This window comes from Loxodonta africana, chromosome 4 (assembly GCF_030014295.1).
Source record: "Loxodonta africana isolate mLoxAfr1 chromosome 4, mLoxAfr1.hap2, whole genome shotgun sequence".
NCBI lineage: Eukaryota > Metazoa > Chordata > Mammalia > Proboscidea > Elephantidae > Loxodonta > Loxodonta africana.
Window position 1 is genome coordinate 141,780,117 of NC_087345.1, and position 19,530 is coordinate 141,799,646.

Here is a 19,530-nt window from a genome sequence, read left to right on the forward strand (position 1 = left end):
GTTATGAGTCTAATAGTGAACAGTTCCACAAAGGACCCAGGGAGCCTAAAGGAGAAGATGTCACCACTGGGGTCAAGAACATCAAGGAAAGGGTCTTTGAGGACATATTTTGAGGGAGAATGCTGGATGGTGAACAAGACTTGGTCATTTGGACACGGTAATGGTGAGGAGAGCATTCAAGGCAAGAGGTCAGTATATTTTGGAAATGCCCTCAGTCTTACAGAAACAGAGGCAGAAGACAAGGCCAGAAACATTGGCAGGGAACCTATTTTGATGACTCTTGTATGCTGTGCTAGGGACTCTTAGGTTTATATCTTGAATGATAAGAAATCATGCAAGATTTTAAGCAAGGTAGTAATGATACCAGATTTGCATTTTTGAAAGATACCTATGGCAGTAGCATGGACGATGTGCCATAAAAGGTATGTGTGTGTGGAATAATTGCTGTTAAGCAAAACCATATTCATGAGTTGTTGAAGCAACATTCAAATGTCAGAGCTGAGATTAACATCCACATGAAAGGAAGGAATGCTGTGGGAAATCATAAGAGACAGAGCTCACTGAGGACTGGCATGATCTGAGGAAAGTGATTGATAGATTCATTCTTTCTTTTGCTCACTCAGTGTGTCCTAGGTACTTGGAGAAGAGACAGTAGTTTGTGAGTGATGCAGGGTACAGGAAGGGTTGTTTAGGGGGATGGTAAAGACTTCTATTGCCATCGAGTTGATTCTGACTCATAGAAACCCTATAGCACAGGGTAGAACTGCCCCCATTGAATTTCCAAGGCTGTAAATCTTTACAAAAGCAGACTTCTGCATCTTTCTCACGTGCAGTGGCTGGTGGGTTTGAACCACTGACTTTTAGGTTAGCAGCCAAGCACTTAACCACTGTACCAGCAGGGCTCCTAGTGAAGACTGAGGCATGCTTATATGCCAAAAGGGGAGAACCAGTGGAACAAAATTTCAACATGGTTTTGAATAAAGCATATGAATTGGGTGGACAAAGGAGAGAAAACGATCACACTAAAACACAAATTTGGAATCCTTTGGAAATAAAACTCTTTTGAACAAATTCCTGCTGGACCAGGATGGGGATGTTCTGACCTCAGGACTACTGGCTTCATGGCACTGTATCTGTGGATGAAGTAATTGCAAAACCTCATGTGTGGCCTTGTCACTGAGTGGCAAGCTGGGCTTCTGGGCCTTACACAGCCAGCCTCCCAGGAATAGAGGAAATAAATGCCTGGTTTCAACTACATTTTGCTTTTGCATCTCTAGATATGAGAGGCAAGAATGCCATGTTCCAGAGGTGGGAGGCAAAGTTCACCTCTTTGGAAGGGAAGGAAATTAGAAGTGGGATTCTCCATGGAAAACTACATCCTAGAAGACCGTCTTAGAAGGTCAGTGCTGCCCCAGCTCAGACCCCTGTGGTCATTTGTTCTCACTCTGTTATAGTGCCTCTCACACTGCACTGTAATCCTTTACTTACTTGACAAATAATAATTTGCATTCTTCAGCAGACAATGAGCTTCCTTGGTACAGAAATAGACTTAGTCATCTTGGTATCTCCTCCAGTGCCTACAACTGAGTATGTGCTCAAGAAATTCAACCAAGATTAGAAATAAATGAATGAATGTGTGTTGCTTACCCTAGTTCCAACAGTATCACCTCTTCCCTAGATTAAAACAACAATCTCATAATTGGAAGCCCATCTCTAGTCTTGCTTCTCTCCCTGCTGTTTGCCACATGGTGGGCAGACCAAGGAGTCCTTTGTATACACAAATCCCATCACATCTCTCCTCTCCTCCAAACCAACCCTTCCAATACTCACTGTTGTTCTCTGAATGATGTCCGAATTCTTTAATCTGACTTACAAGACCTTGCATGTTCTGACGAGCTTACCTCTCAGGCCCACCCCCCACCTGCAGCTCTAAGGTCCAGACCTAGTTAATAACTTTAGTTCATAAGATATGTCCTGCTCTCTCTTTTGCCTTTGGTCCTTCACATAAACCAGCACCATTCTTAATTCCTCCAGTTCCTTCAGGTCTCAGATTACTGTCTTCCTATTGCCTTCTCTAACGTCCCCAGAGAAGGTTAGATACCTCCTAAATTCTCCCAGTGCTCTGCACTTCCCCATCAAAGCACTCGTCACTCTGTACGAAATTGCCTGTTGCCCTGTCTGTGTCCTTTACCAGCCAACAGAGTTTATAAGGGCAGGGGATACGTCTGTCTTGCTCTCCATGATATCCTCAGAGCCCAGCACAAGGCTTGGCACTAAGTGCATTAGGTGTGAAATAAAGAAATGGATTCTGGAACAGAAAAAAGAAAATAATAGGTGCCAGCAGAAAAGGAGATGAAGGAAGAGGGAGTAAATGTTAGAATAAAAAAGAAATGAGTGGGTATAATCTAGAGCCCATGAGTAAATGAAACGGGGAGTACAGATGAAGGGTCGTAGGTCTGGAGGAGGATCCCTTTTTGTTTAGACAATGTAAAGCTTTAAGTCTCTGTGGCATATACAAGCAGAAAGAACTAATAAAAAATATCTACTGCCATCAAGATGATTCCGACTCATAGTGACCCTATAGGACAGAGTAGAACTGCCCCATGGAGTTTCCAAGGAGTGCCTGATGGATTCAAACTGCCAACTGTTTGGTTAGCAGCTGTAGCTCTTAACCACTATGCCACCAGGGTTTCCAAAGGACTAATAAGAATTTGGAAATCACTCTCAAGAGAGAGGCAAGCTGGAGCTAGAGACTTGAGTCATACCAAGAAAGATGAGAGAGAAAAATGAGACAGAGTAGGGGTGGATCCTGCTCACAAAAAGGGAGAGAGAGGACAAACATGAAACTAGCAGACAGTAACCAAGCAGGGGCAGAAGAGGTTGCAGGACCAAGGCAAGGATAATAACTTTTAGGGTCAGGGAGTCTTGGGCATATTAATAACCTGTTGCAGTCGAGTCGATTGCAACTCATAGTAACCCTACAAGACACAGTAGAACTGTCCAATAGGGTTTCCAAGGAGTGGTGGTGGATTGGAATTGCCAACCTTTAGGTTAGCAGCGGTAGCTCTTAACCACTGCACCACCAGGGCTTCATTGATAAAAAAGAAAAGCCACGGAGAGAAGGAATAAAACAGCATATACATGAGATGATTGTTGGTGCAAGGTCACAGACGGATGGCAGGGGCTGGGTTTGGGGTGCACACAGTAAGATCAGCCCTGGAAAGGAATGAGGACACCCCTTCTTCCTCTCAGCCAGGCAAAAAAAAAAGTAGATGAAGACATAGCTATCATAGATGTGGTGGAGCAAAAGCTGAGGGATTCCCACCTGACCTCCTCTCTGTTCTCTGTGAAGTTGAAGATTATTCAGTTAAGAGTCTGGAAAAGCACTTCTAGCCCTAATTGACTATGTGGCCCTGGGCTGCTCACTGAATGAATCAATCTCCCCAGGCCTCAGTATGCTTTGGAAACAGCCCCAGCTACCCTGATAATGTAATGACATAGTTTATAGAGGTGTCTTAGTTTCCATAAAAAAAACGCATTCATTTGGCACACGACAGTTTGCTAAACGCTATACACTTGAAGGGATTGCCTTCTTGTTGAAGCACAGAGAGTTTAGGGGAACAATCAAAAACGGCCACAGAAGACTGCCAGTCTCACGGTGTAAGTGTACTAGCCTTGATCTTGAGGGAGAAAAAAAAAAAAAAAAACAAAACCAGTGCTGTGGTGGAGTCAATTCTGACTGATAGCGACCCTATAGGACAGAGTAGTACTGCCCCATAGGATTTCCAAGGAGTGGGTGGCGGATTCGAACTTCTGACCTTTTGACCTTCAGAGAAAGCCTTAATCTTCATACCTGTATAGAACATTGAACAAGCAAAGAATAAGTACTGACTACATGGCTTACTAGGAAGGCCTGGTGGTATACCAGTTAGGAGCTCGGCTGCTATCCAAAAGATTGGCAGTTCAAACCCACCCAGCAGCTCAGCAGGAGAAAGAGCTGGGAATCTACTCCCAGAAAGGTCGTTGTTGTCTTTAGGTGCCACAGACTCAGTTCCAACTCATGGCTGCCCTATGTACAACAGAAAGAAATGCTGCCTGGTCCTGCACCGTCATCACAATTGTTGCTATACTTGAGCCCATTGTTGCAACCACTGTGTCAATCCATCTTGTTGAGGGTCTTCTTGTTTTTCACTGGCCCTCTACTTTACCAAGCATGATGTCCTTCTCCAGAGACTGATCCTTCCTGATAACATGTCCAAAGCATGTGAGATATAGTCTTGATGTCCTTGCTCTTAAGGAGCATTCTGTTTGTGCTTCTTCCAAAACAGATTTGTTCAGTTTTTATTTTTGTTTTCTTTGGTGGTACATGGTATATTCAATATTCTTCACCAACACCACAATTCAAAGACATCAATCTTCCTTATTCATTGCCCAGCTTTGCATGCATATCAGGTGATTGAAAACACCATGGCTTGGGTCAGGCGCACCTTAGTATTGAAGGTGACATCTTTGCTTTTCAACTCTTTAAAGAGGTCTTTTGAAGCAGATTTGCCCAATGCAATGCGTCTTTTGATTTTTTGACTGCTGCTTCCCTGGGTGTCGATTGTGGATCCAAGCAAAATGAAATCCTTGACAACTTCAATCTTTTCTGTTTTTATTGTGATATGGCTTATTGGTCCAGTTGTGAGGATTTTTGTTTTCTTTATGTTGAGGTGTCATCCATACTGAAGGCTGTGGTCTTTGATCTTCATCAGTAAGCACTTCAAGTCCTCTTCACTTTCAGGAAGCAAAGTTGTGTCATCTGCATATTGCAGGTTGTTAATGAGTCTTCCTCCAATCCTAATGCCCTGTTCTTCATATAGTTCAGTTTCTTGGATTATTTGTTCAGCATACAGATTGAATAAGTATGGTGAAAAGATACAACACTGACGCACACCTTTCCTGACTTTAAACCACGCAGTATCCCCTTGTTCTGTTGGAAGAACTGCCTCTTGATCTATGTAAAGGTTCCGCATGAGCACAATTAAGGGTTCTGGAGTTCCCATTCTCACAATGTTATCCATAATTTGTCATGATCTACACAGTCAAATGCCTTTGCATAATCAATAAAACACAGGTAAACATCTTTCTGGTATTCTCTGCTTTCAGCCAGAATCCATCTGACATCAGCAATGATATCTCTGGTTCCACATCCTCTTCCAAATTCAGCTTAAATTTCTGGCAGTTCCCTGTTGATATACTCCTGTAACCGCTTTCGAATGATCTTCAGCAAAATTTTACTTGTCTGTGATATTAATGGTATTATTCGATGATTTCCATATTTGATTGGATCGCCTTTCTTGGGAATAGGCATAAATACAGATCTAGGCAGTTGGCCAGGTAGCTATCTGCCAAATTTCTTGGCATAGACAAGTGAGCACTTCCAGTGTTGCATCCATTTGTTGAAACATCTCAGTTGGTATTCCATCAATTCCTAGACCCTTGTTTGTCACCAATGCCTTCAGTGCCGCTTGGACTTCTTCCTTCAGTACCATCGGTTCTTGATCATATGCTACCCCCTGAGAGGATTGAACATCAACTAATTCTTTTTAGTATAGTGACTCTGTGTATTCCTTCCATCTTCTTTTAATGCTTCCTGTGTTTTTTAATATTTTCCCTGTAGAATCCTTTAGTATTGCAACTCGAGGCTTGAATTTTTTCTTCAGTTTTTTCAGCTTGAGAAATGTTGAGCGTGTTCTTCCCTTTGGGTTTTCAAATTCCAGGTCTTTGCACATGTCATTATAATACTTTGTCTTCTAGAACCACCTCTTGAAATCTTCTGTTCAGCTCTTTTACTTGGTCATTTCTTCCTTGTGCTTTAGGTACTTGACATTCAAGAGCAAGTTTCAGAGTTTCTTCTGACATCCATTTTGGTCTTTTCTTTCTTTCCTGTGTTTTTACTACCTCTTGCTTTCTTCATGTATGATGTCCTTGAAGTCATTCCACAACTCATCTGGTATTCAGTCATTAGTGTTCAGTGACATCTATTCTTGAGATGGTCTCTAAATTCAGGTGGGATATGTTCAAGGTTGTACTTTGGCTCTTGTGAACTTGTTCTAATTTTCTTCAGTTTCAACTTGAACTTGCATATGAGCAATTGATGGTCTGTTCCACAGTCGGCCCCCTGGCCTTATTCTGACCGATGATATTGAGCTTTTCCATCGTCTCCACAGATGTGGTTGATTTGATTCCTGTGTATTCCAACTGGAGAGGTCCATGTGTACAGTCACTGTTTATGTTGGTGAAAAAAGGTATTTGCAGCAAAGTCACTGGTCTTGCAAAGTTCTACTGCGCGATCTCTGGCATTGTTTCTATCACCAAGGCCATACTTTCCAACTACCAATCCTTCTTCTTTGTCTCACAATGGTATCCATAATTTGTCATGATCTACACAGCCGAATGCCTTTGTATAATCAATAAAACACAGGTAAACATTTTTCTAGTATTCTCTGCTTTCAGCATTTTGCATTCCAATCATCGGTAATTATGAATGCATCCTGACTGCATGTTTAATCAATTTCGGACTGCAGAAGTTAGTAAAATACTCAATGTCTTCATCTTTGGCCTTAACAGATGGTGTGTAAATTTGAATATTAGTTGTATTAACTGGTCTTACTTGTAGGTGTATGGATATTATCCATAAAGATTACAACCTAGAAAATTCTATGGGGCAGTGCTACTCTGTCACATGGGATCAATATGAGTTCAAGTCAACTCAACAGCACCCAACAACAAACAACTATATGTGGCTTATTGATTATAACCTCTTCAATGAAGAACTCTAAATGTAGCATAAACAGCCCTTTGAATTAGTAATTTCCTAATTAGCCCAACAAATGTTTACTGAGCATCTGCTCTGTGCAAGGCCCTGTTACTAGGTGTTAAGGGGACTACAAAAATGAATAAAAAACCAACCTGCAATACTAAGCAAAACTAGAATATTAGGGAGCAGTACTGTCCAACAGAAATGCAATGTGAGCCACAAATGGCATCTTAAATTTCCTAGTAGCCACATTTAAAAAATAAATTTAAAATTTTTTTAAATTAAAAAAAATTAGTGAAATTAATCTCAATAATGTTTTCTCAAAATCCAATGTAGCCAAAATATTACATCATTTCAACATGTAATAAATAATACAAAATTATTAATAAGTATTTTATGTTTTTTTAAAATTGTAAGCCTTCAAAATTCAGTGCGCATTTTATGCTCACAGCACATCTCAATTTGGACTACCCAAATTGAGTGGCTCGTGGCTACCATATTGGACAGCTTTTAGGTTCATATCAAAGGGGGCATCTGGGCCCCCCACCCTAACCCCTTCAGTGTCTCTTAGAAGCTGGATGAATAGGGGTGCTCAGCAGGTGTCTGTCTGTTCTAGACTACTCACTTTCTTATCTTTACCTCATTCCACAGTGACCTTGATCCTACACCCAGTCAGAGATAGAGCTATAACCTCAACAATCACTAAGCCAGGCTTCCTCCCCAGAGGACAGAAGCAAAGATAGTTCTTGTCTTTCTTCTTGGGACCTGCAGAGTCACCACAAAGTGATGAGGCTGTTTGTTCCATCACCTTGGAAGTTCAGTTACAAACGGCATGCAGCTGCAAGATTGTTTTCAGGCTTCCTCCGGTGCGATTGTCTCTGCCACCCCCTCACCCTCACTACTGTATTTACTCACAGTGGTGGACATCTGGGTTTCTCTTTTTCTTTTGCTTTGCCCAGCATCCTTTCTTTTGGGGAACTGCCCCACTCTACTTCCCCTATTTCATCTAATTCTGGTGGGGCTGTCAGTCTCAGGGGCCTTCCCCGCTCTACCATGAGGGTGGGCACTTGACCATCCCGAGCCAGATACTCTCTCCCTGGAATTTAAATGTTGAGCAAGAATGGAAGGCAGGAAGGCAGTTGGAGTTGGAGCCTAAGATCCACCCAAGTGCCCAGAAACCTGTTCTTCCAAAGTCTAGTCCCCGACTTACAATGAATCACACTTATGACCGCCCACTTTTTTTTGGTGCATCTTATCATTAGTAATATGTACTACGTACAATGTTGCAGTATCTAATTTGCTGATGTTATCATTCTCAGATGTTCACTCGCAGATGTTCATTTTTTATGATTTACTGTTCAGAACACCGCTGTATAGATAGATTCGGTTCTCTAAACTAAATCAGGGGCTTCAGTTGCTTGAAAACATGGACCCAAATTCTGGTCACTTTGCTAAAGCAGATAGACAGATTTGGGAAGCAGTGAGATGTTACCACAAAATATATGAAGAAAAAATGTAAAGAACCATACAGACAATGCTCACTAATTTTCTGACTAGAAACACCAGCCCCATTCCCAGGGATAATCCAGATGACCCAGAATCTTCCAGGAGTAAAGTTATTACCACAACTGACAAAATGCCAATGTTGTCCAACTCTTCTTTGTCTTTGGATTAAATTTTTATGAACTCTGTATTGTTTTAAGGATGTATTAAAATATATTTGTAAGTTTGTATGTAGTGTTTCCAACCCCCAAAGACAAATAAAGGTTGGATTTATAAAGATACTGATAATAAAAGACAATAATAATGAAAAAAAAAAAAAAAGGAGGTATTTGACTTATGTCAGAACCAACTTATGGAGTGGTCAGAATAGAAACCATCATCAGTCAGGGACTACCTGTAGTTTAACTCTTCCTTTGATTTAGTGAACTAGTCTTTCAACATCCCCTCTCTCCCCACCCCTTCCTTAAGTTAGTCAGAATCCATTTCTGTTGCTTGTAACCAAAGTATCCAGATACACACAAAATTTTAACCTCAGTTTTACAAAAGAGAAAAAATACAGAAGTCAAATATATATTTTTTCCTTTTTTTGTTATTATTGGTATTAACACTCCCTTTTTTAACTATGCTAAATATAAGCATTTTAAGATTAGCAGCTAGGTTTTGTTTTTTGAAACAGGAGGCATTGGAAGCTGCCTGTGCGTCACCATACTCCAAAATCAGTGTGTCTCCAGGCGAAACTACACCACCTGCCACCTCCTGGCTCAGCAACATTGCAGTCAGTGGGTTCCTGGAAGGAAGTCGGCTGCCTTGGCGCTCAGCCCCAGACAAAGAGGCTGTCCTTCAGGTCACTTTCTACACCAAGGGCAGCAGCATGCTGTAGGTGTTGGTCAGGTCTTTTCCTCCTAATGAGGGACTAAATTTTGAATATTTTACTCACCTCGTTTCAACAAAACAAATGGGTGATTATGTAAATAACATACTATTAGAATGAAGATACCATACAAGAATATTCTTCCTGCTTCAAACTATGGTGTCTTAGTTTGTAAGTGCTGCTGTAACAGAAATACCACAAGTAAAGAAATACCATAAGTAAAAAACTTTACTTTTTCTTTTTTTTTGGTGGTTTTAAAAGGAAGAAATGTTTTTTCTCACAGTTCTGGAGGCTAGAAGCCCAAATTCAGGGCACTGGCTATAGAGAGGGGTCCTTCCAGCAACCCTTGGAGTCCCTTGGCTTATAGACTCATCTGCCTCCATCATCCTCCGATAGTGTCTGTCTTTCCCGTGTCTGCTTGCTCGCCTCTGTGTCTGTGCTGCTCTTTATGTTACTCAGCAGTGACAAGGTTTAGGACACACCTTACCCAGATATGCCTTCATTAACATAACAACGAAAACCCTATTTGCAAATAGGATTAAATCCACATGTACAAAGGCTAGGATTTCAACTTTTTTGGGGGGCGTGGGGGGAGGCATAGTTCAATCCATAACATATGGTGTGTTGTTATCATAGGGAAACTTTGAATTCATTTGGCTTTAGAGTAGAGCATTTCCTCACCTGAGAAAAGGTAAAATACTTGCTTCATCTTGAGTGTTATGTTTGAGAACATGAGGAATTACACAAATGAACATGCTACTTATTTAACCTGTTCCCCAAATAGACATAAGATAATTGGAAAGAGCAGAGGGAAGTTGGAAGTTATCATGTCAACAGCCAGATACTGCACATGACTTTGTGGAAATATTTGTATAAATGTTGGTCTGTGATTTGCCAGTCAATGATGTAAAAACCAACTAAAAAAAAAAAAAAGAAAATGAAATCTCTCTGAAGTATGACAGCACATGCCATCACAGCATCTAACAATTTAGGAGACAGAGACCATTCGACTTTATTTTCACACAGAAAACTAGCAAGGAGCTGTAATCATAGAGGATGAACTGCGTTTTAGAGTGTGAAGACCAGTTGGGAATCAAAAGACCTGATTTTTTCCAGTTCACTGCCACTTACCAGCTGTGAGTCCTTGGCGACGGTACCTAACCTCTTTATGCCCAATCTGAAAACAGAAATAATATTATGAATTCAGACTTGGCTCTATATTGCAGTATAATAAGGAGATAAGGGCTTTCAATCAGACTACCCTGATTTTATGCCCGGCTCTGCTCCTCACCTGCTTGATAACTTCCTGAACCTCCTCAGGTCTTCAACTGTCAAATGGAGGTAATATCTCCTAGCACTGTTGGGATTATTACATAACATAAATCAGGCGCCTAGCATGGTGTTCGTGCTTAATAAATGCTAGTTCCTTTCTCTCCCCCGCCCCTTTTTTTTTTAACTTGAAACCCATATATTTCACTTTATCCCACTTGATTTTAAAGTATAAAAGACAAATGGAAGTGGACTAGGAAGTCAGGCAGAGGCAGGGTGTGTAATTCAAGCCTTGGCACTCCAAGCATAGTTGCCTCAGCAGCCCACTTCCAGGCAAAGAATCGGAGCCTGTGAGTCAAGTAGCGCCCACATGACCCCTTCCTAACATGTAGGACACAAAAGGCAGTTAAACAGCAGAGCCACTGATGTTGCAAGAAGATAGCGTTTAACCTTTGTGGAATATGAGGAGAAGGGAGGAAGCTCCTATGTGATGTGGAAAGGCTTTCCCTTTATAAAGCTGGGTTTTCTGTAAGACCCCTTGCTCTCCACAGGTTCATAAAAAAGTTTGCATTAGAGAATTCTTCAGCATTTCTATAATACAAATTAGAAACAGCTAGAAATTGAAAAATAATTGATAAAGGCTGAAAATCCACAATTATATCTCTGCAATTAATAGCAGCACTGAGAAGTAACCAGACCAGTATGGGTTGTGCCCAGCACAAAATGACAAAGTAAGAAGGGGTGGCCACTTTTACTGCACAAGCAAATTATACTGGGTCAGAAACCTAGCCCTAGTTATCACTGGTTAAGAGTTTAATGAATATCCTAAAGAAAAGGTAATATTAGCTGTATACTCTCTTCATGACTATGTATTATCTTCAGTTTGGTTGCTTTCCAAAAAAAGGAAATATAGTCAGTTTCATAGTATGGGTTCAACATACCATTCTGTTTACTTTCTAGAGTTCTGAATTAAAAGAACCCTGCTGGTATATAGTTGGAGTCCCTGGGTGGGTACAAATGGTTAAGCACTTCGTTACTAACTGAAAGGTTGGTGGTTTGAATCCACCGAGAGGTATCTAGGAAGAAATGCCTGGTGATCTACTTCCAAAAAATTCAGTCAGTGAAAACCCTATGGATCACAGCAATATGGTCCCGTTGTACATGGGGTTGTCACGAATCAAGGGCTGACTTAACAGCTGGCTTGAGGGTAGCTAACAACAACAACCATAAAGAGCAGAGCAGAAGAGAGAAGGGAATTAGCCTGAGAGCAAGCAGGCCAACACACTTCAAGTGGATGTATTGTGGTGGAAAAATTCAGGAAATACTGGTTTAAGGGACTTTCCTCACATTTTTCCTCTTTCTGACCTGTAAGGAAAAGGGAGGGGCATTTTATCATAGGCAAATTAGGTTACTTCTTCAGTCTCTTTTACTTTGACACAGAGCAATGTAATTGTGAATCTCTCTGGAAGTTACATGTAAGCTTGGCTGTGATTTCATGTTCAACGTACGACCTCTGGGTTCACACGAAAGCGCTAGTTGCTCTGGCTTTGCCCCATTTCCATCTGCCCGTCTTCTCATGTCAGAGCAGGAGGAAATGGCCATGGCAGTCAACAGTTCTTATTATCCTTATGGGGCATTTGAAAGGCAATTGCTAACTCTCTGGCACGTTTGTACTTCTGTGGCTTTGCTCGTGCTGATCCCTTGGCTGCTGCTGTCTGTCCAGATCCTACCCAGGCAAATACCAACTGCTTTCCCAGCAGTGAACATGAATCCCTTCTTCCTCTGGGCTTCTTCAGCACATGGATTTTCTCTCCGCTTGGCACTAACATCCATTCACTTTTTAGTAGAGCGAGTCATTGACGTGACTGTCTCTACAACTTCATTGAAATACGCTGGAGGACAAGAACTGTGTCTTTTCATCTTTGTAACTTCTGTAGTGATTAAAACTGTGCTTGGCACTAGTACATAATCAGTCCCTATTGGAACAAAATTGGGGGAATTTTAAGGAACTGGGTCATTTCCCCTACATTTTGTGCCAAGCTATAAAGATCAGAGTACACAATGTGCTACCACTGTGGTTGATGGCTACAGGATTCACAGTAACTTATTGGTAACTATGGACTTAACTTTAACCTGAAGCAGATAATCTCTCTACTTTCAGTTCTCTTACTCCTTCCTGCTTCTGTTCTAACAAGTTAAAAAATAACAATCTGCATAACAGAAAAAATCTTAACTATTTTCCATGCCTTAGCTGGCAACCCTATGTGTGTCACAGAAGACCTGTCTCCATAGTGTTTTCAGTGGCTGATTTTTCAGAAGTAGATTGCCAGGCCTTTCTTCTGAAGTGCCTCTGGGTAGGCTTGAACCTCCAACCTTTTCGTTAGCAGCCAAGTCCATTAACAGTTTGTACCACCCTGAGACACATGTAGTCACCACGCATCAGAATCAATTTGACGGCAACTGGTGGTTATGCCTTTGTTATTGAGGGTCAGGAAAGGAAGATTCAGTTTGCTGAAGAGCTTGGGACATAGCTAGAAGGTAGAGTGATTTAGCCAAGAAAACTGAACTGCCTTAGGGGAACTTCAAGTCCTTTCCCTGATTTGCTGTGTGACCTTTGTGAAGTCATTTAACCTCTCTTTGTTCTACTTCTATAAAATGGAGGGATTGAACGAGATACCTTAAGGTCAGTTTAAATTCTAAAAATCTTATGATACCATGGCTAACCAAGTCTGCAAAACTCCCTTTAAGTTGATTTAAACCAAGCTTAATAATTTTTCTTATTAAATTATTTTGTAGATTTATTAAGTTCAATTTAAAGGAAAGCCCTTCCTAAGCCATGTGAGACAACAGTACATTCTGGTTACTTGGAGGTCTTTCCAGTCCCTGACTTGAATCCCAGCTCTCAAGACCAGTGCTCACCTGCTCTCTCAAACCACCTTGCAGATGAGTACCGATGCACTTACGGAGAGCAGAAGCAGCTGGGAGAACAAGGCAGAGAGGAAGTCCCCTTTACTCTAATTAAATTTGCTTCACTCTGTCAGGCTGATCTTTTGCCTATTCCTAGTATTTGATCATCTCTTTGAAACTAGGTTAATTACTTTTTTAATTTTTTTTCTTCTCTTATTCAGATAACAGTACGGTATCATCTTCAAAGGCCATATATCTGGAAAAGAAACAAGACAACATCTAATAATTGACTGGCTTCTGCCTCTGGTTAATAATTTGGACACTTTAACCTAGGGACCTGTTATTAGGAAGCTCAAAGTTTTAATTAGAAAGGGCAGAGAGGTTTGTTCATTAAGAAGAGCTAAGTAGTTATTCTTAATTTTCTCTGTGAACATTCTAGTGTGTAAGGAAAGAGAAAATAAAAAGGACTAGAAGCATCCGACCCCAGGAGTATTATATTTGTTTGCACTTTAGGTTGTTTTCATTTCAAATCAAGGTTCAATTTCAAACAAGGATCAAATGGCGCTTCAATTGCTCCCTTTTAAGAGTTACTTTAACTGCAAAAGAACCACCAAACTTACCACAACAGCACAGGAAGCTGGTTTGAGATAAATTATCCTTGTCTGTTGATCTGGGAAATATGTCAGAAAACTTAGCTGGAGAATAAAACTGGTGTTTTTCCAACACCTTCTCTGTGGTGTTCCAGAAGCTGGCACTGAAAATAATTTGGTATCCTGTACAGTTAGAATTGACTCGCTGCAATGGATTTATACAGCCTTACAGGGAGCCCTGGTGGCACGGCGGTTAAGTGCTCGGCTGCTAACAGAAACGTCAGCGGTTTGAAGCCACCAGCCTCTCCGAGGGAGAAAGATGCGGCAGTCTGCTTCCATAAAGATTTACAGCCTTGGAAACCCTATGGGGGGGTTCTATTCTGTTCTGTCGGGTTGGTATGAGTCAGAATTGACTCAGCAGCAATGGGAAACGGCCTTACAAAAGTAAGGAACCTTACAAATGTCTAGAGACCAAAGTTTGTTAGTGGTTATCAGGGGTGAGAGAAAGGGGGAAAGGGAGAGTCATTGCTTAGAGGGCACTGAGCTTCTCTTAAGGGTAATGGAAAAACGTGGAAATGGATGGTGGTGATGGTTGTACAACATGGTGAATGTAATCAACATCATCAAATTGTTCATGTAAAAATATTGAAATGGTAAATGTTTTGTTATATATATACTTATCACAATAAAAAACAAACAAAAAACTGAGGAGCCCTAATGTTTGCTGATGAATAAAGCCCACCCTAATTTCTTGTTTGTTTGCAATTTCTTAGGGTGTATTTCCCAGCTTCTTTACCCTGTAAAGAGCCAACAGGACACCCAAACTCATGTAAATGCTAGTTCACTAGCATTAACATCGCCCAGGCCTTTATGCCAGGAATCAGACTGCCTTGGTTGAATCCTATGTCCACCAAACACTAGCCGCAAGCCTGTTGACTTTCTCATGTGTCCTAACATTTAGGATGAAAGTGCACTGAAAAAGACCTAAAGGAGGCTTTCCACAGCCCTTACCCACATATAATCACATTCTTGTCAATCTTGCCTGCTCATGGGATGTGTCAGTTATCGATTGCCACATCACAAATTACCCAAAATTTAGCTGCCTAAAACAACAAATATTTATTATCTCATAGTTTCTAAGGGCCAGGAACCCAGGCATAGCTTAGGTGGTGATTCTGGATAAGGTTTCATTAGTTTGCACTCAGGATGTCAGTCAGCCAGGATTAAACGCTAATCTTGGAGGTAACATCGAAGCCCAGGAGGGTGAGGTAATTCACCTACTGCTTTTCATTTTGTCCTTGCAGAGCTGGCCTGACCATTTTGTGAAGACCGTTCTCCAGAGTAGGGATAGGGTTTTAGGAGAAGAGATGGTAGAAATGGGAATGCCATTTTGTAATGGAGCTATGGCCTAAATGGTAACACCGGTCTCTTTTAATTTTTCTTTCCATTCTCTTTCTTGCATCTTCCTCATCTTTCTCCACTCTGTGAATTGTACCTTTACTTCTATATGTGTTAATATAACATTTACCTTGTTTGTTCATTTGTTATTCCTGTAAAAACATAGACATATTTCGTGACATGGGCCTTTTAAATTTATTCAGCACTGTTATACAGATTTTCTTGGTTTGGGCAGGGTATTATTTTCTTAATATAAAAATAAGCTCTATGTGTAAGTTGACCATATAATTTATCATCAAAACTAGTACACTTTTAAGAGCAAAAGGGTATATAAACCAAACCCATTGCTGTCCAGTTGCTTCCAACTCGTAGTGACCCTGTGGGACAGAGTAGAACTGCCCATAGAGTTTCCAAAGAGCAACTGGTGGATTCGAACTGCTGACCTTTTGTTCAGCAGCCGTAGGACTTAACCACTATACCACCAGAGTTTCCAAAAGGAGATATATATACAATGAAATACTACTCAGCCATAAAGCCACCAAGTCCTGATGTATGCCACAACATGGATGAACCTTGAAAACATGCTGAGCAAATAAGTGAGTTTGCAAAAGGAAAAATACTGTATGATCTTACTCATATAAAATAGAAACCAAAGATTATTAGTGGGTACTAGGGGTGGGAAAAGGGGTGTTTTTGCTTAGGGGGCATTGAATTTATGTAAATGGTGGTGGAATGATTTGGAAAAGGATGGTGAGAATGGTTGCACAACTTGAAGAATGTACTCAATGCTACTGAATTGTACATGTAGAAATTGATATGATGTGTGTTTTGCTATGTATTTTTCCACCACAATAAGATTTTTTTTAAAAAATAAAAAAGTAAAAGGGGATGCCATGACTGGGCCTATCCTTGGTCAATCGGAACCTTTATTCACCCTACCCATGTGTCAAGCAAACCAAATGGCTCACAATTCTCCAATTATTGGACTTTCCCTCCTCCTTGACTTTGCTGACTTCGCTTTTCTCCTCCTGATCTTCCGTCATGATCCATTCTCCATGAAGTCTTCACGGATTTAAACACTCCCTCCCCAGGGTTTCAACAGCATTTGTTTCTTCTTCTAACATTGTCCTTTCTAATTCATTTAGTAATATATTACTGGATAGGTAGATTAAGGGCAGTGAGCATTTATAACTCATCTTTTAATTACTACACGGTGCTCAGCCGAGAGTCCTACACTTGGTAAGGTTTACATATATTCATAGAATTAAGAAGAATTCTGGCTTCACCATACATAAGAGTATGGATTTAACAGCTCAGACCCAGGATAGAAAACACAAGCATCTAGAGGGGCCAGACAGATAATGAAGTGAGAGAGTTTCTGGGCTGGGTGGGGACTACGGTGAACCAGAGTACATGTCCCATCAAATGGGGTAGCCGACTCACAGTTCCATGTAGAGAAGGCAGGTGAAGTGTTGCCAGATTTCTCAATTTTTTTCAGAGAAGCCAAAAAATCTGAATTGTTGTGCATAATGCCCTAATTTTTGAAGTTTAATAATGGATTAGAAGAATTGTAGCCATGAATGGGAAGTAGGTATGGTGGTTAAGAAGACAGATTCAAAGCAGATTGCTTGGGTTCAAAATCCTGGCTTTTTCACTTACTAGCTATGTTCCTTGGGCAAATTACTTAACTTCTCTGTGCCTAAGTCTTCTCATCTGTTAAGTGGGGATTATTAGTGCCTACTTCAACAGGATAAAGTGAATTAACAGTAAGTACTACTTGCGTTTGTTAAACGAAGAATATTAAAAGTTTTAAACACAGGCCAAAGAAAGCACATCTGGGCAAATATCCAGCTCTCTGGCCACCAGTTTGCCATCTTTGACTTAAATGTATACAATACATTGGCCTTGCTCTCACACCCATTTGAACATACACTCATGTTGTAACTCTTCAGACCCCAGCGAGCAGATCTTCCCTCTGCAGCCTCTGCTATACCCCACCATTCCTGCCCTCTTTTCACCTTCTTTTTAACCCCGTGCCTGACCCCTACTCTGTACCTGCCTTCCACAAAGCTCCACGATACCCATGGTTAGTACGGCTGGTTAAATCACCCCGTTAGTCTTCTGCTCCAAGCACCGCACACACCTCCATACCTCCATGTTCCAGTGACACATGAAAAGCTTATGGGAAAAGGGAGGGGCTTAGGGCTTGTGTCTCATGCACAGTCATGTTGCAAGTATGTGGTAGAGCTTGATGTATATTCCCTGTTCAGTCATGGTGGCTCAGTCAAGAGCCCTAAGAAAAGTCAGTAATTATAACCAGGCCCACCACCTGTCTGTGTTTGTTGTACTATATGGCTCGTATGTTGCTATGATGCTGGAAGCTGTGCCACCAGTACCTCAAATACCAGCAGGGTATAGGTTCAAACCTAGGCTCTAATATTTACTGTCTCATGAACTTTGGACATGTTATCTGAAGGGACCACTCCCTGGAAAAGGACATCATACTTGGTAAAGTAGAAGGTTAACAAAAAAGGGGAAGACCCTCAATAAGATGGATTGACACAGTGACTACAACAATGGGCTCAAGCATAACAACAATTGTGAGGATGGAGCAGGACCGGGCAGTATTTTGTTCTGTTGTACATAGTGTCGCTATGAGTCAGAACTGACTCGATGTCACCTAACAACAATGTAACAATAGTGGTAGTAAATATGAGAGACCCAGTTCTACCATTTATTTCTTTGAAATCTCTTTCAGATTTTTCCTTCCCGTTCATTCAGCCAAGGACACTCCCTTGGTCTGGCTCTTACCTGCTCACAGCTAAGTCCCTGACACAGTCTTCCAACTGTCCTCTGCCTCAAGTTGGTTCTGCCACCCTCAGCATTGCCTTTTCTGTATTCAGCTTTGCACATGGATTGCTATGTTAAATCTTCCTTTGTCACCTTCCTCTTTTCACCAAAGCACTTTTCTGTTCTTATACTGCCTCCCAGTTGCCTGTAGCATTAAGCCTAATTCCTCTGCAGGCCCCTTTTCAAGGTTTCTCATAAGCCTTAGCCTCCTCCTCAATGATCCCCAGGGCCCACATCAGTCTCCATTCTGGAGGGTCTCTTCACTGCTCTTCCATTCGTGGACCCTGACTCATTATTTCCCCAGGCTTAATATTCCCCCCTTCTGCCCTTCCATTGATGAAAGTCGTGTCCTACTTTAAATTCTAGTCCAAATCCCACCTTCCGTGAAGGCTTCTTCTATCATTCTGTTGTTGTTTTAGTTAGGTGCCATTGAGTTGGTTCTGACTCACAGTTATGCTATGTACCACAGAACAAAACACTGCCCAGTCCTGCACTATCCTTACAATAAGCTTGAGCCTATTATTGCAGCCATTGTGCCAATCCTCCTTGTTGAGGGCCTTCCTCTTTTCTGCTGACCCTGTACTTTACCAAGCATGATGTCCTTCTCCAGGGACTGATCCCTCCTAACAACATGTCTAAAGTATGTAAGGCACAGTCTCGCCATCCTTGCTTCTAAGAAGCATTCTGGTTTTACTTCTTCCAAGACAAATTTGTTCATTCTTTTGGCAGTCCATTCTTCGCCAACATCACAATTCAAAGGCATCAATTCTTCTTTCATCTTCCTTATTCATTGTCCAGCTTTCACAAGCATATGATAGGATTGAAAATACCATGGCTTGGGTCCGTGCGCCTTAGTCTTCAAGGTGACGCCTTTGCTTTTCAACAGTTTAAAGAGGTCCTTTGCAGTAAATTTACCCAATGCAAATGCGTCTTTTGATTTCTTGACTGCTGCTTGCTTCCATGGGCATTATTGAATGTGGATCCAAGTAAAATGAAATCCTTGGCAACTTCCATTTTTTCTCTGTTTATCGTAATGTGGCTTATTGGTCCAGTTGTGAGGATTTTTGTTTTCTTTATGTTGACGTATAATCCATACTAAAGGCTGTGGTTTTTTATCTTCATCACCTAAGTGCTTCAAGTCCTTTGCACTTCACTTTCAGCAAGGAAGGTTGTGTCATCTGCATAAGACAGGTTGTTAATGAGTCTTCCTCCAATTCTGATGCCCCGCCCCGTTCTCCTTCACAGTCCAGCTTCTCTATCTTTCTACAAAATAAATAAATAAATAAATAAAATTTAAAAAATCTTTCTAGCTCAACTCAATTCAACCCTATACATATTGA